This window comes from Myotis nattereri, assembly GCF_964212035.1.
Source record: "Myotis nattereri genome assembly, chromosome: 15".
Taxonomy (NCBI): domain Eukaryota; kingdom Metazoa; phylum Chordata; class Mammalia; order Chiroptera; family Vespertilionidae; genus Myotis; species Myotis nattereri.
The window spans coordinates 6985009-6999702 of record NC_138090.1 but is presented as its reverse complement, the minus strand read 5'-3'; the positions used below and the strand labels follow the sequence as shown (position 1 = coordinate 6999702).

Below are 14694 nucleotides of genomic sequence, written 5' to 3'. Positions count from 1 at the left end.
ATGAACGGATGAACATCTGAGCTGCGGAATGGTCCGGGATCCAGCTCCTGTGAGGGGAAGGAGACAGGATGGTGCACGTGTTCTCTGGAGAAGAGGAGGCTTAAGTCTGGCATGGATGGATTCAAATCTCAGCTCTGCCCCTTCCTGGCTGTGCAACTCTGGGGAAGTTACTTGCCCTCTCTGAGCCTCACTTTCTCTGTCTGTAAATCCGATGTCTCACAGAGCCATCCTGAGAATCAGGTGGGGTCATCTGGAGCTCAGTAAAGGTTCGTTGTTATTGAAGGACTCGAAGGTATGCCCTGGAGAGAAGGGATATGCCAGCTGGGAGGGATGAAGTTCAGGTGACTGGTAGTTTACCCAGAAGTAAGTGTAAACACCAGAAATAAGAAATCCTTTTATCTTTTCCCCGGCCCTGCTCTAGGTAGTGAAATTATAGGTAATTTTCATTTTATTTTGGATACTTAATCTCTAAGTCCTCTGTAACCAACAGACCTATATTAAACCTGGTGGGAACTGTTATTAACACAGCAGCACACAGTTCTGAACCTTGGCAAGTCGAGGTGGCATTCGAGACACCTGCCCGTGATGAGACCCTTTAGAGAAGCCCCTGTGCCTGATTTCTACGACTGGAGGCTCCGTCAGAATTGTGCTAGCAGGCGGGAGGTGGTGAGTTCCCTGTGTCAGGGGTGTGCAAGGAGAGGCTGGGCTCCCTGCTAGGGGTGGGGAGCAGCATCCAAGGATTTTGAGGGACCCCTGAGGCCACAACCATTGGAAGCCATGAGCCTTGGGGGCTGACAGGCGGGGAGAGGCAGGCCCAGGAGCCCAGCTGGGGGTCACAAATCCGGGCATTGAGTATTTGCCTGTTACCAGGCCTAAACTAGCGATGCCTGTGAGGTGGCGGTTGCTGTCATGACAGGGAGGCCCCTGTCCCCTCCTGTGCTCCAAGGGGAGCGGATGGAGTTGGGGACACCCAGCCATGGGGATTTCCCCCCCACACACACACCCCCGCAGTGGGTCTTTCCCCATAAGCCAGGGCCATTGGAAAAGGGGCTGCGGGAAGAAGACCATTTCCTGCCAGGGGTCTTTCTGTTTTCTCTCCCAAACAGGAAGTGGGCCCCAGAAGAGGCTGGAAAATGCTGCCCTCTGACCCCTGGGAGCTAGGAACCAGGCCCTCACTGACAGCAGCCCTGAGAGCCGCGCCCCCCACCCTCCCACCCCGCCCCAGGCCCCCGGGCAGACATGCCATTCCCAGACACAGAGCAGACCAGCGGCTGGCTCCCCCAGACTCCCTGGCACCTCCAGCGAGATAGTGTTGAGCAGGGGCCCCATTCCAGCCCCTGCTTGTGGGCGGGGCGGCTCCGGAGAATGTCAGTGAGGAGGGGGTCTGGCCTCCCACCTCCTTTATCCAAGGGAAACCCAAGACTCAAGGGGCGGCAGCCACAGACAAAGGGCTGCAAGATGGTCCGGGCCTGGACTGCGGGCTACCTCCCTGCGCAGGTCTCCCCTCCCTGCGGTCATGGTGGTGGGGGCGGCATCTGCCAACAGAAGTGGCAGCTTTGGCTCGCACGATGCTGTAGAAACGAATGCATCGCTAATATTAGTCATGGGGTTTTCTCATAAAAATAGAGCTTTCTTTCTCTTGAGAAGGCAGCGTCTTGGAGGCACTGAGCTCACACTCCCGCACGGACACAGCTGCGGGGCTGAGCGGCGGGTGCCCCCTGCCCTGGGCACAGTTACCCCGTGGGCCGAGGTCCCCACCAGGCTCTGCAGCCTCACCCTACACCCACCTCATTGCTGTGACTGCCTGGCCCCTGGAGGCCTGCGGGTGTTTTCCCGCTGTGCCCAGGTGAGGAAACAGTGAGAGGAGCAGCGTGAACAGCGGCAGGGCGTGTCCACGTGTCACTCGGACCTCAGAACTCTGACAGGTTCCTCGTCACCACTCAGGGACGGCCGCTAGGTCCTGAGCCATGCCATGGGCTTTCCTACCCGTGAGGCAGGCACTGCCATCCTCTCAGCTCCCACTGAGGATGCAGAGGCTCCAAGGAGCGAGTGACGACCCCAGGGCCACACAGCTGGTGAGTGGCGACACCCTCATTCCAGCTCAGCTGCCGAGGCCAGACCCTCACTCCTCACGATGCCCCTCCAAGGCCAGGCCCCACGCGGTGCCACTCCAGCCCCCCTCCAGGGCCCTGCAGCCAAGATGAGCTTCCTCACTGCCAGCCTGATGGCCCCTCCCCCACCAGGGTCCCACCAGCCCTTCACTTCATTCTGAGAGCATTAGTGGGTTGTCACTTGTCTGATTCTCCGGCCCCACCAGATGCTCTGTCCTATGGGGCAAAAACTCCTCTCGGCAGCCAGCACAGTGCCCTGGGCCTAGTGGGCATCCTAAAAGGAAGGAAAGAAGGATGGATGGATGGATGGATGGATGGATGGATGGATGGATGGGATGGTTAAAGGTTAAAGCCAGAACCACCCCCACCCCCGACCTCCCCGCTCCCCACCCCAGTCCCACTGCAATACCTGCTGGACTGGTTCTATTGGGTCTTTCTGCTGGTCAGCTAAGCCTTCCAAGAAAGCCACAGTCGCCCCGGGGGTAGCCGGTCCCGCCTCCGCCTCCTCAGGTGCCTGGACAGGCTGGAGAACCGGCTCGGCCAGATCCTGCCCCTCCTCCCCCTGCAGCCTGAAGCTCAGGGCCCTGGAATCTGTTCTAAAGGCTCGGCCTCCCCAGCTCTCCAGCTGAGGTGGTTTTTGCCCAGCCCTGGGGTTCCCTGCCTCAAACCCGTACCCAAGAGTGAGTCCCTTGCGCCCCAGCCCTCCAGACAAGCCTGGCTTCTAGACCCAGCTGCTTCCTGATGGGCTGTGAGCTTTCTAGCAAGCCCCTGTAACTCTCTAGGCTGTTGTTTCCTGATCTGTAAAATGGGAACAAAAGCAACCGGCTTGTCCAAACCCACGTCCAATAATATGACTTTACTGTTACTGTTATTTTTCTGGCTTTCCTTATGCTCTGCATCCCCTCCCAAGACCTCAGTGCCCTGTGCCTGGGGGCCCACAGCCACGCGGGCACCCCTCCGCTCTGGGGCAGTGAGTGAGGGGGCCGGAGGCTGAGGCAGCACCAGCTGTAGCTGTCAGCCCGCCCCACACACACTCTACCGCCACCACCACCACCACCCAGCCTCCTCAGCTGCTAATTGCAGGGTTAGGCGATGCCAGCTGCCTCCCAGGCCCCAGGCGGGCGCCTCCCAGTAGAGCCGGGGCTCCCTGGAAAGCCTCCCAGTCCTGGCGGCCCACAGGCCCAGATGCTCTGGGGGCGCCCTCCACGGTGCTCAGACTGCCCCCCGGCCCCTGGAGAGGGGGTCTGAAGAGGTGTAAACACGAGGCCTCCTCCGGTTTTCCCATTTCCCAGGCTTCCCCCACGTCAGAGGAGCATCCTGGCCGCCCCTCCCCCACTGAGGAACCAGCCGGGGCTCCCACCGCTGGGCAAACACAGCCTCCTCCACATCCGGTGTGTGGAGTGCTCCAGATTCGCTCTTAAGCACGTTCCCCAAGCGGCCGTGGTCTCAGGTCCCTGCTGATCTAGGATATAGTGCACAGCCCCTGGCTACCCTGTCGGCGTCTCTCCCTCCCCCACTGGCTGGGACTGGCTTTCCCGGCACCGCCTTGTACCTGCCCTGGGCCAGAGCAGCCGTGGTCAGATTGGGTGATGGCTTCACAATGACCGTGTGGCTCCTCGCCTGAGAGGAGCATCGATTTGAGGGCTGCTGCACAGTCTAGGCTCCCTCTGGATGTCTAGGCGCCTCCAGGACTCTGGGATCCCCGGGAAGGAGCGGAGCCTTCAGAGCCCGGGTCCCCTCGGTGGTGCCTTTCATTGTCATCGCCACAATGACCCAGGAGGTGGACAACAAGGTGGGGAAACCAAGGCCCAGAGAGGAAAGGGACCGGCCAGTAAATGACAGGGCCGGCATCGAATCAGGACGGCTGCAAAGGCCACGTGCTCTCGGCGACAGTCCTCGGCCCGGGCCTGAGCCGGCTCAGAGCAGGTCTCCGTATGTTCACGGGAGGGAGGGAGGGAGAGAAGAGTGAGCTGGTGCAGACAGACGCTGTCCTCAGCCCCCTTCCCTGCAGGGCACTCCCCAAGGCCCTGTCAGCCCGCGCCCACCTGGGCAGGTAGGAGGAGGGGACCCATTTCCTAGGTGAGTACACTGAGGCCCACTGAGCAAAGTAGCTCCTCCGAGGGCACCCAGCCACCCTCTCGTGGGAAGCCCAATCCTTCAAGGAAGGTCTTACTCCTTCACGCCTTTGACCTTCATTACAATAACTCAAGAGAGAGAGCAGCCAAACAGGTGCAGGTTCTCCTGCACCCCCAGCCAGGCAAGAAGCTCCGCCTCCTGAGCCTGAGTTTCCACCTGTGCCACACGGTGCCCCGACGATTAGAAAGGACACTTGTCAAGCCCACAGCATGGGCGTCAGCAGCCAGCAGTATTGTTTGTCCACTCTCGTCAAGGTCGCCTGCCATGTCTGTGTGGAGACCAGGAGAGGCGCACCATCCACGCTGGAGGGGGGAGATCCTTGTCCAGGATCTAACTCTGCCCGCGTGGACCACTCCCCTCAGCCACACTCAGCTCCCCCCGCTCTCAGTCCAATAACAGAAACCTCCGCCTGATGACTCGCCCAGTGGCCCAGGTATCGTCATTCCAGGATGGGGTGGGGCTTGGGGGTACCCCTGGGAGACCAAAGGCCCCTTTGTTCCTGGACCACCCTCCCCTCCCCACGCTCCCCTCCCCAGCGACTGACAGACGGGAGTTAGGTTCGTAACAAAATCCCTTGGGAATCTGGCCGGTGAGACTACTCTATCAGATCAAGTTTATCTGATCGCCCAGTCCCTGAGGGGTAAACTGAGGTAGCTGCCAAGCAGTGAGGGTAGAGTCAGAGAGAGCAAAGAGATGCTACGCCAGGCTGTCTGCCTGTTACTTCCTTTGATGCTCATGACAGCCAGTGAGGTGATTCCAGGTGAGAAAACCAAGCTTGAGACCCTTAGCCGCATCCTGAGGTCTCAGAGCAGCTAAGAAGCAGATCTGAACCAGGGCCTCCACCGCCCGCTCTCCTGCGCGGATGCTGGTAACTACTAAACCTGAGGCTTCTGTGCTTTGCATGTAACACACCCATGAACCTCCGCTCGGTCCCTTGACATGGATGGTTCCAGATGGCTGGCTTCTCCCGGTGTAATTACCGACTTACCCACCTGGCTGGGGCTGGCTTTCCGCTCCCTGGCTAACCCGCGAGTCCCCTGAAGGCTAGAATGTGGTCCTTTGTGGCCACCTTGGTGGCCCCAGCACCTATGCCTGCCACCTAACAGGAGCTCGCTACGCATCTGGTGAACGAATGCACGATGAGCGAGTGGATGAACCAATTGAAGGAATGACCTTCCACGCCCCCCTCTCACGCCCAAGGCCGGCCCGCAGGCTCAGGTCGGTCAAAGGCAACAAGAGGTGAAGTTATAACCCAGGGCAGGCAAACGGACTATGCCAGGTTTTTTGAGAGGAAACTCAGAGATGCGGCTCTATTAAAAATTGATATTTCAGTGAGATAATCCCTCTGCTAGGCTTTTAATTGATTGTCTAAAAAGCCTTCCTCTGTCGTTATGCTGCTTTATTCACCGGCACCATTAATTTTTTTATGGACAATCAAACCCAGATGGAGTGGAAGGGCTGCTTCCAAAAGGGCAACCAAGGCGCCAGGGACAAACACCTGGGGGCCGCCCAGGACCAGGAGAGGGGCTGTGGCCTGAGACCAGGCTTGTCACACACACGCCCGCCCCAGGGGACAGCCTTTGTGGAGTTTGGAGGAGCAGGAGGTGTGGGCTCCAGGGGGCAACTGCTGTGAGGTAGAGCCCCCACCCAGGGAATTGGGACCCCTGGGCCCCGCCCCTCGCCCCCCCCCCCCCCGCCCCACTAAAGGCCAGGCGCCCACTATTCCAGGCGTCTGTTCCGGCTCTGTCCTTATCCGGACCTGGCTGCCGGAAGTGGACCAGGGAGTGCCGGTGAGTGCGAGTCGGGAGCTCTGGGTTCTGCCACTTTCCCTCTCTGGGCCTCGGTTTCCTCATCTGTGCAGGGGGGTGACACTGGCCCGTCTCCAGGGGCGGCTGTGAGTGCAGAACCGGGACGTCTAGGCTCCCTCTCCTGGCTGTGCAGCAGCCCTCGAATCGATGCCCACCCAGCCCTCCCCAAGGTGACCTGGCCACGTCTTTTCTCCTCCCTCCCTCCCTCCCAGACGGCTCTGAGTCAGCTCCACGCTCTGCTGCAAAGCCTGGGGCTGCAAGGTGTTCCGCGTGCACCTGTCTGCAGGTCCGGGCTGCGTCTGTGTCTCCGCCACCCCTCCGTCCACTGCATCAGCCTGACAGCCAGCCAGCCTCCACGGAGCCCCAGAGGGTCCCCGGCGGCAGCAGCGGCAGCGAAAATGGGCTCAGCCTCGGCTGCCTGGGCCTGGGCCCTTTCATACGTGTCTTGCCCGTGAGCTGGCCTCCCTCGCTCTCTCTCTGCCACCCCATGCTCCTGGGGCCTCTTCTCTGGGAGGGAGAGGCTGGCCAGGCAGGCGCGGGCCTCCTGGGCATGGGGGGTCACAGGGCTCCGCACTGGGTGTGATGCTCTATTGTTGCCACCTAGAAGGAATTAATAATTTTTAAAATTTCATTTCATTTTTCCCATCACCATTTAGCCCTCTATGCCAGCGGTTCTCAACCTGTGGGTTGCGACCCCTTTGGCGGTCGAATGACCCTTTCACAGGGGTCGCCTAGGACCATCCTGCATATCAGATATTTACATTACGATTCGTAACAGTAGCAACATTACAGTGATGAAGTAGCAACGAAAATAATTTTATGGTTGGGTCACATGAGGAACTGTATGTAAAGGGCCAGAAGGTTGAGAACCACTGCTCTATGCCATCTTCCACCTCCACCTACCCTCCTCCGCCTCCCCCACCACAAGAAATTATTAATAGCTTTTAAAGGGGGTCCCACATTTTCATTTAATGCACCAGGCCCCATAGTAAGTGGGTTTCGTTATCAAGGGACCGACCAGCCTCAGGAAATGGCCACAGGGTGGGTCCCAGGACTGCGCCCCGCCTTTAACCATGGTCAGTCCCCCAGTTCAGAAACTCCCCTGGCTCTCCTCCCTGATGCAGGGCTGGGGGGGGGGGGGTGGGCAGCACAGGGGATGAGCAGCTTAGGGGGTAGGGGGGGATGACTGCTCCAGGCATTTCAGATCCTGGGGAGGCAGGGTGGTCCTCACATCCCTCTGTCTCCCCTGGACAAGTGCCACTCCAGTGGAAGGATGGGCACCGCAGAGCAAACGAGGCACAAACTCATGTCCATGATCCGGGGGTTCCTAGCGCCTTCGGTCAATAGGCTGTTTTCCAGGCAGCGGATATGGAAGGTGCACGGCTTTGACCTTCTGGGCTCTGGGGAGGTTTGCTCCCTCCAAGCACCGCCTCTGAGGGCAGCGGGGCAGAGATCCCCTTGGCAAGATGCTGCTGAAACAAAGACAGATTCCTCCTAGAAGGCGGTCCTAAGGAAGTCTGCAATGCTTAAGTGTGGGTGCAAATATTTAGCCACACAAGTGCCCATCGCGGCACTGTTTACAAAGGCAAGAACGAGACAGCTACATGGCCAGCGGTCGGGGCTGGTTAAATAAATGACGAAACGAGGGTGTGTTTCTCCAGGGGGAGGCTGGCCTGACCTTCAGACAGAAGAGGGGGAGTGAGAAGTCAGATCTGAATGTGGTGTAGGTGGTGGGCTGGAAGAATCAAAGCCATAATGTGAGTCTCAGGGTCATCGTCTTGCTTCTTTCTTATCCCCGACCCTCCCGGCTCCCAGCGGCCAATCGCCGGGGAGCAGGGGCACTTGACATTCGGAGGCCCTCTCAGATCTGCCCCTGCCACCAGCCCCCTCCCTACCCCAGCCCCACCAGCTCCCTCCTGTAAGACTCACCTTCCCTTCCTGCCTGGCTCCCCACAAGCCCACTGAGGCCCTCCATCTATTCTCTAAGGGCAGCCTGAAGGATTTTTAAAAAATGCTAATTGGATTCTTTCCCGTTTCCTGTTTAAAACGAAATGGCTGATTAGCTCCCCGTCACTCAGGAAGGAGACCAAACCCTTGAACTGGCCTTCAAGTCTCTTCGTGGGCAGCCTCCCTGAGCGCTTTGCGTCCCCTCTTCCCTCTGCTTTCCAGCCGCTCTGGCCTCCTCCCACACTCGCTCTCTCCAGCGCAGGCCCTCCTGCCCCAGGGCCTTTGCACGCGCTGACTCACAGCACTCTCCCTCCCGTCTCCACTGGGGTAACTCTCCCATTTGCTTTCACCTTAAGAGTCACTTCCTCCTCCGTTGGCTTCCCAGACAGGTCAGACCTCCCCGGCCTCTTCCAGCACCTGGCGGCCCTCGCTGCCCTTTCCACAGTTGCACCTGCAGCTGTGGGGTTCTTAGGCCGATGCCTGTCACTGACACTCGCCCGTGAACTCAAGGGCACAGGGTGCTCTTGTCAACCACGGCGTCCCCAGCGCTCAGAGCCTGGGCACAGAGCGGTGCTCAGATGTTTGTTGACTGAATCAGTGAGTCGGCGACGGAGGGAAGGCTGCTGGCTGGCATGCCTGTCCGGGGAACACTCGCCAGGCCTGCTGTCCGCGTAGCACTCATCACACTTGCGCTCAGGACAGCAGCCTAGAGAGCACCGTGCCCTGGGAGGTGCCGGGGCTGGGTGCCCCACCTTCCCGAGAGCTGCTCTCTGCATCCCTCGGAAATCTCCCCTTCCCCAGCCGCCTCTGGAGGAAGCAGAGGGAGCAAGAGGGCCCCGTCTCCTTCCTCTGCACCCGCTCCGGGTCAGTCCTTTGATGTGAAGGTTCCCTGGAGGCTGGTTTGTGTCAGTGTTGAGCTGGGGGGAGGGAGACAGTTCAGGGCCTCATCCTAATGGACAAACGGGCCCAGATCTCGGTGCTCCGTGCAGCGGAGGGGCCCTGGGCTCTCTCAAACGCCAACTTCTCACCAACAGCCATTGAAAAGAATCCACCAGTTTGATGGCTGTGATGGGGTGGGGTTGCCTGGGATTCTTTACGTGGGATCCGGGGGACTCTGCTCTGTGAAGAGCAGGGGAGGGAGGTGGGGGGAGTGAGGACCTTGCAGGAGGCCCCGTGGGGATGGACATGGACTGGGGATCCCTGTCCTTCTAGGTTATGTCAAGGCCCCAAGAAACAGAGGCTCCACCATCTCCTCTTCAAGTCCTGGCATGGCTGCCAGAATCATCGTGGGCAGATTCTGCTACTTGCCTCAGTTTTTCTATCTGTGAAATGGGGGTTCTGGTGGCTACCCTGGATTGCTACCGTGAGGTTCAATAGGCTAGAACGGTGTTTCCCCAAGAATGGGCTCACACCACCACCACCATGGTCAGTAGAATGGTGCGGGTCACACTCCACAAGACGGTCCGGACGGACATGGGGTGAACTATGAGAAAGCGATTCCCTACTCATTTTTCTTCCCACCCTCTGACCCCGTTCTTAAGGAGAGGGCCTCAGCCAGGTGGCAGTGTGGGCGTAGCACCTCTCTAACACTTGCTCAACTCCTTTTCTTTTTTTTTTTTTAAATATATTTTATTGATTTTTTTACAGAGAGGAAGGGAGAGGGATAGAGAGTTAGAAACATCAATGAGAGAGAAACATGACTAAAAGAAATTCTACAAACACAGGAAACTATAAAAGGAGCCGTGGAACATTAGAGGAAGTGAAAGAACATGGGAAGTGAAGATATGGTTAAATACAATAGGCTTGCTTTCTCCTCTTGAATTCTCTAAATTATGTTCCATAGTTAGAGCAAAGATGACCATACTATCTGATGTGGTTCCAAATGTATAGAGAGCGAATCTTAAAGACAATTATATTACCAATTTGGGAAGGCAAAGAGACCTAAAGGGAGGTAAGATTTCTCTACTTCACTCAAACTGGCAAAATTATCACGCCAGTAGACTGTGAAAAGTTATATAGACGTAATGTAATACCTAGAGCAACCACTAAAAAGCTATACAAATAGATGCACTAAAAACCAAAATAGGTAAATCAAATGGAATTCCAAGAAATGTTTAGGTAGCTGACAGGAAGGCAGAAAAAAGAAAGCACAGAAATGAAAAACAGAGAACAAACAGAAAACAAAAAATAAAAGGTAGATTGAAACTTCTGCCATGTCAAGAATTATATTCATTGCAAATGGTCTAAATATACCAAGTAAAAGATAGATATTGGCAGATTGGGGTTAAAAAGCATGACATTAAAAAAAAAAAAAACTATATGGGAAAAAAAAAGGAAAAAAAAACACCTATATGTTATCTCCAAATGATTCACTTCAGATATAATGATACAGGTAGGTTAAAAATCAAAGAATGGAAAAAGATATATCATATAAGCATTAATCAAGCGCTAAAGGAAAGCAGGAGTGACTAGACTTCAGAGGAAAGAAAATTACAGAGACAGAGAGGGAAAGTATATAATAATAAAAGGACAATCTATCAAGAAGACATAGCAATCCTGTGTATGCACCAACCAGCAGAACTGCAATATATGTGAAACAAAAACTGTTAGAACTGCAGGAGAAATGGACAAATTTACAATCATGGTTGGAAGGATCAACCCCCCTCTCTTAACTATTGATAGAACAACTAGGTAATCACCAAAAATATGGGAGAACTCAACAACCCCACCAGGTAACAGGTGGTGTAATTGGTATTGATAGAACACTCCACTCAAGAAACGAAATGCTTTTTCCCTATGATCAAGAACAAGGCAAGTATGTCAGTTCTTACTGCTTTTATTCAACACTAGTGGCCCGGTGCATGAAATTCATGCACCGAATCTGAGGCAGTGGGGTGTCCCTCAGCCCGGCCTGCACCCTCTCCAATCGGCATCCCTCTCACAATCCAGGACTGCTGGCTCCCAACCGCTCACCTGCCTGCCTGCCTGATTGCCCCTAACCACTTCTGCCTGCCAGCCTGATCACCCCCTAACCACTCCCCTGCCAGCCTGATTGACGCCTAACTGCTCCCCTTGCTGGCCTGATTGTCTCCAACTGCCCTCCCCTGCCGGCCCGCCCTCCTCCAACTGCTCTCCCACCCCCGCCGTCCTGATCACCCCCAACTGCCCTCCCCTCCTGGCCTGATCGCCTGCCCCTAACCGCCTCTGGCTTGGCCACGCCACCATGGCTTTGTCTGGAAGAACATCTGGAAGGTCTCCTAGAAGGTCTCCTGGTCTATTTAGCATATTACCCTTTTATTAGTATAGATAGTGCTGGAAGATCTAGCCACTGCAATAAGGCAAGAAAAGCAACTAAAATACGTACAGATAGGAAAGGAAGAAAGAAAACTCTAGATGACATGATTACCTATGTAGAAAATCTCAAGGAATCTACTCCCAAGTCCCCAAACTCCTAGAACTAATAAGAGTTCAGCAAGGTTGCAAAGTACAAGATAAACATACAAAACCATTTATTTCTATACACTAGCAACGTACACATGCATAGCAAAGTTAAAAATATAATAGCATTTAAATTTGCCAAAATTGATGTTAAATTCTTGGGTATACATCTAGCAAAACGTCTGTAGGACTTGCATGAAACTACATTCACACTGATGAAAGGAATCAAAGACTCAAATAGTAAAAATGTCAATTCTCTTCAAACTGGTAAATAAGTCTAATGTAATTTCTATTGGAGTCCTACCAAGATTTTCTAAGTATATTGATGATTCTAAAATGTAAATGGAAAGGCAACAGAACTAAACTAGCTAAAACGATTTTGAAAAGGCATAAGGTGGGAGGGGTCATTTTGCCTGATTTCATAACTTACAACCAAGACCGTGTGCTTTTAGCAGAGGATAGACACATAGATCAATGGAACAGAGCAGAGAACCCAAAATAGACCCAAGTGATTTTTTTTTAAATATATATTTTTTATTTCAAAGAGGAAGGGAGAGGGCGAGAGAGCTAGAAACATCAATGATGAGAGAGAATCATGGATTGGCTGCCTCCTGCATGCCCCCACTGGGGATTGAGCCCGAAACCTGGGCATGTGCCCTTGACCGGAATCGAACCCAGGACCCTTTAGTCCACAAGCCGACGTTCTATCCACTGAGCCAACTGGCTAGGGCAGACCCAAATGACTTTTGACAAAGCTGCACAAGCATTTCAATGGGAGAAAGGGGGACATTTCAACAAATGGTGCTGGAACAATTGCACATCCATAGGCAAAACAAAAAGAAACAAAACAAAACAAAAAAAACACAACACCAACCCAAGCCTCACACCTCACACCTCAGACAAAGTGTAACTCCAAAGGGATCACAGGCTTTAAATACAAAACATGAAACTATAGAACTTTTAGAATAAAACATAGGAGAAAATCTGTAGGATCAAGGTGTGGGCAAAGAATTCGTACACATGGCATCGAAAGCCCAATCCATAAAAGGAAAAATTGATCATTTGAACTTCATTGAAATGAAAAACTTCTGCTTAGTGGAAGACCTTGTTAGGTGGATGACAACTAAGCTATGGACTGGGAGAAAACGTTTGTAAACCGTGTATCTGAAAAAGGACTAGTATCTAGAATAGACAAAGAACTCTCAAAACTCAATAGTAAAAAAGCAAATACTGTACTCAGATTAGAACATGGGCAAAAGACATGAAGAAATATTGTCCTGAAGAAGATATACCTGTGGCACATTAGCACACAAGAGGATGTTCAACATCATCATTAGCCATTAGGAATATGCCAGTTAAAACCACCAAGGGATATCACCACATGCTGATCAGAAAGGCTGGGGGGAAAAATGTAGTGACAATAACAAATGCGGACGAGGGTGTGAAGAAACTAGATCGCTCATCCATTCCTGGTGGGTATGTAAAATGGTATGGCCACTCTGGAAAAACAATTTGGCAGTTTTTTCACGAAACATGCAATGACCATAGGACCCAGTAACTGTCCTAGGCAGTCAAGACTTATGTTCACATGAAAACCTGTACTTGAGTGTTTATAGCAGTTTTACTCATAATAGCCCCAAAGCGGAAACAACCCAGATGTCCTTCGATGGGTGTACGAATAGACACACTGTGGCACATCCATACCATGGAATACCGCTCGGCAGGGAAAGGAATGAACTATTGATACATGTGACACCTGGGGTGAACCGCCAAAGAATTATGCTGAGCCGAAACCGGTTTGGCTCAGTGGATAGAGCGTCGGCCTGCGGACTGAAGGGTCCCAGGTTCGATTCCGGTCAAGGGCATGTACCTGGGTTGTGGGCACATCCCCAGTGGGGGGCGTGCAGGAGGCAGTTGATCGATGTTTCTCTCTCATCGATGTTTCTAGCTCTCTATCTCTCTCCCTTCCTCTCTGTAAAAAATCAATAAAATATATTTAAAAAAAAAGAATTATGCTGAATGCAGAAAAGCGAAGCCCCCAAAGATTACACACTTATGACTCCAATTTTATAACATTTGAGAAAATGTTACCAACGACCACATCGATGTTACAAATGAGTAGCGGCTGCCAGAGGTTAAGGAGGTGTGAGAGTGGGAGGGATGTGGGTGTGGATGTAAAAGGGCAACTTTGTGGTGATGAAAATGTTCAATATCTTGACCGTTTCAATGTCAATATCTGGGCTGTGATATTGTACTCTGGTTTTGCAACGTGTGACCACTGGAGGGACTAGAACGGGTACACAGAATTTCTCTGTATTATATATATATTTATTTATTTTTTCATTTTATTTTTCCCATCACCCTTTATCCCCTCTATGCTTTGTATCCTATCTTATAATTGCGTGGGAATCTACAAATACCTCAAAAAGTTTAATGAAAAAAAAATTTAGGTGCCTATAGGACAGACGGAGAGTGGCTTGAGCAATAATATGAGAATGACAGAGTGAGGAAGTTTGGGAAACGCCGCTCTAGAGAAGGTAAGTTTTTATTGAGAACAGTTTTTTGGGGTGTGTGTGTGGGGGTGTGTGTGTGTGTGTGTGTGTGTGTGTGTGTGTTGGGATGGCCAAAATTCCTCCAGAGGTTCCTGGTGGCGAAACAGCTTTCTTTGATGGATCAAGTGCTGGGGGCTTTATGGGCTGTGGTTTGAAGCAAAGCAGGTGGGGTCAAGTTTGGAAGAGGCCTGGGGAGGCCAGGAGGTCGAGCTTAGGCGGCAGGGACTGGGGCGGCCACCTCCTCCCCGGGAAGTCTGGGGCTGCTGAGCTCAGGCCCAGGACAGGAAGCCTCCAGGAGTCGGTGGGGCTCCCCTCATGGTCACGGGGACCATCCAGGGAAATTGGGGGGAAGAGAAGCAGCTCCCTAAGAAGCAGCTCCCTGAGCAAGGAGGAGGCCCAGGTCTCAGAGGCGGGGGCCTGGACCCCATGGGTGATGCCGAGGTTCTGGGACCCTGGCAGCATCAGGCCTGCCCCTCCGAGCAACCTGGACAATGGTTTTGTCCCGCGCAGTTGGTCTGAAGCAGCGGTGAGCGGCCATGGGAGACACCTGGGGGCTTTGGAAAACAGGTGCTGCTCCCAGTCTGACGTCATAGCTGGGCTGGGGCCGGGAGCTCGCATTTCTAACCAATTTCAGGTGATGTGGTGTCTCCGGCCCAGGACGTCACTGTGAGAAGGCGGGTGTAAGAGGGCGCAGGCTGGAAA

At 53.7% G+C, this 14694-nt stretch overlaps 1 protein-coding gene across 1 annotated transcript in view; it reads right to left on the bottom strand.

Annotated features, from left to right (window-relative positions):
• Positions 1-14694, bottom strand: part of NLRC5 (NLR family CARD domain containing 5) — a 940085-nt gene that overhangs the window by 612295 nt on the left and 313096 nt on the right. The gene's annotated exons all lie outside the window — the stretch shown is intronic.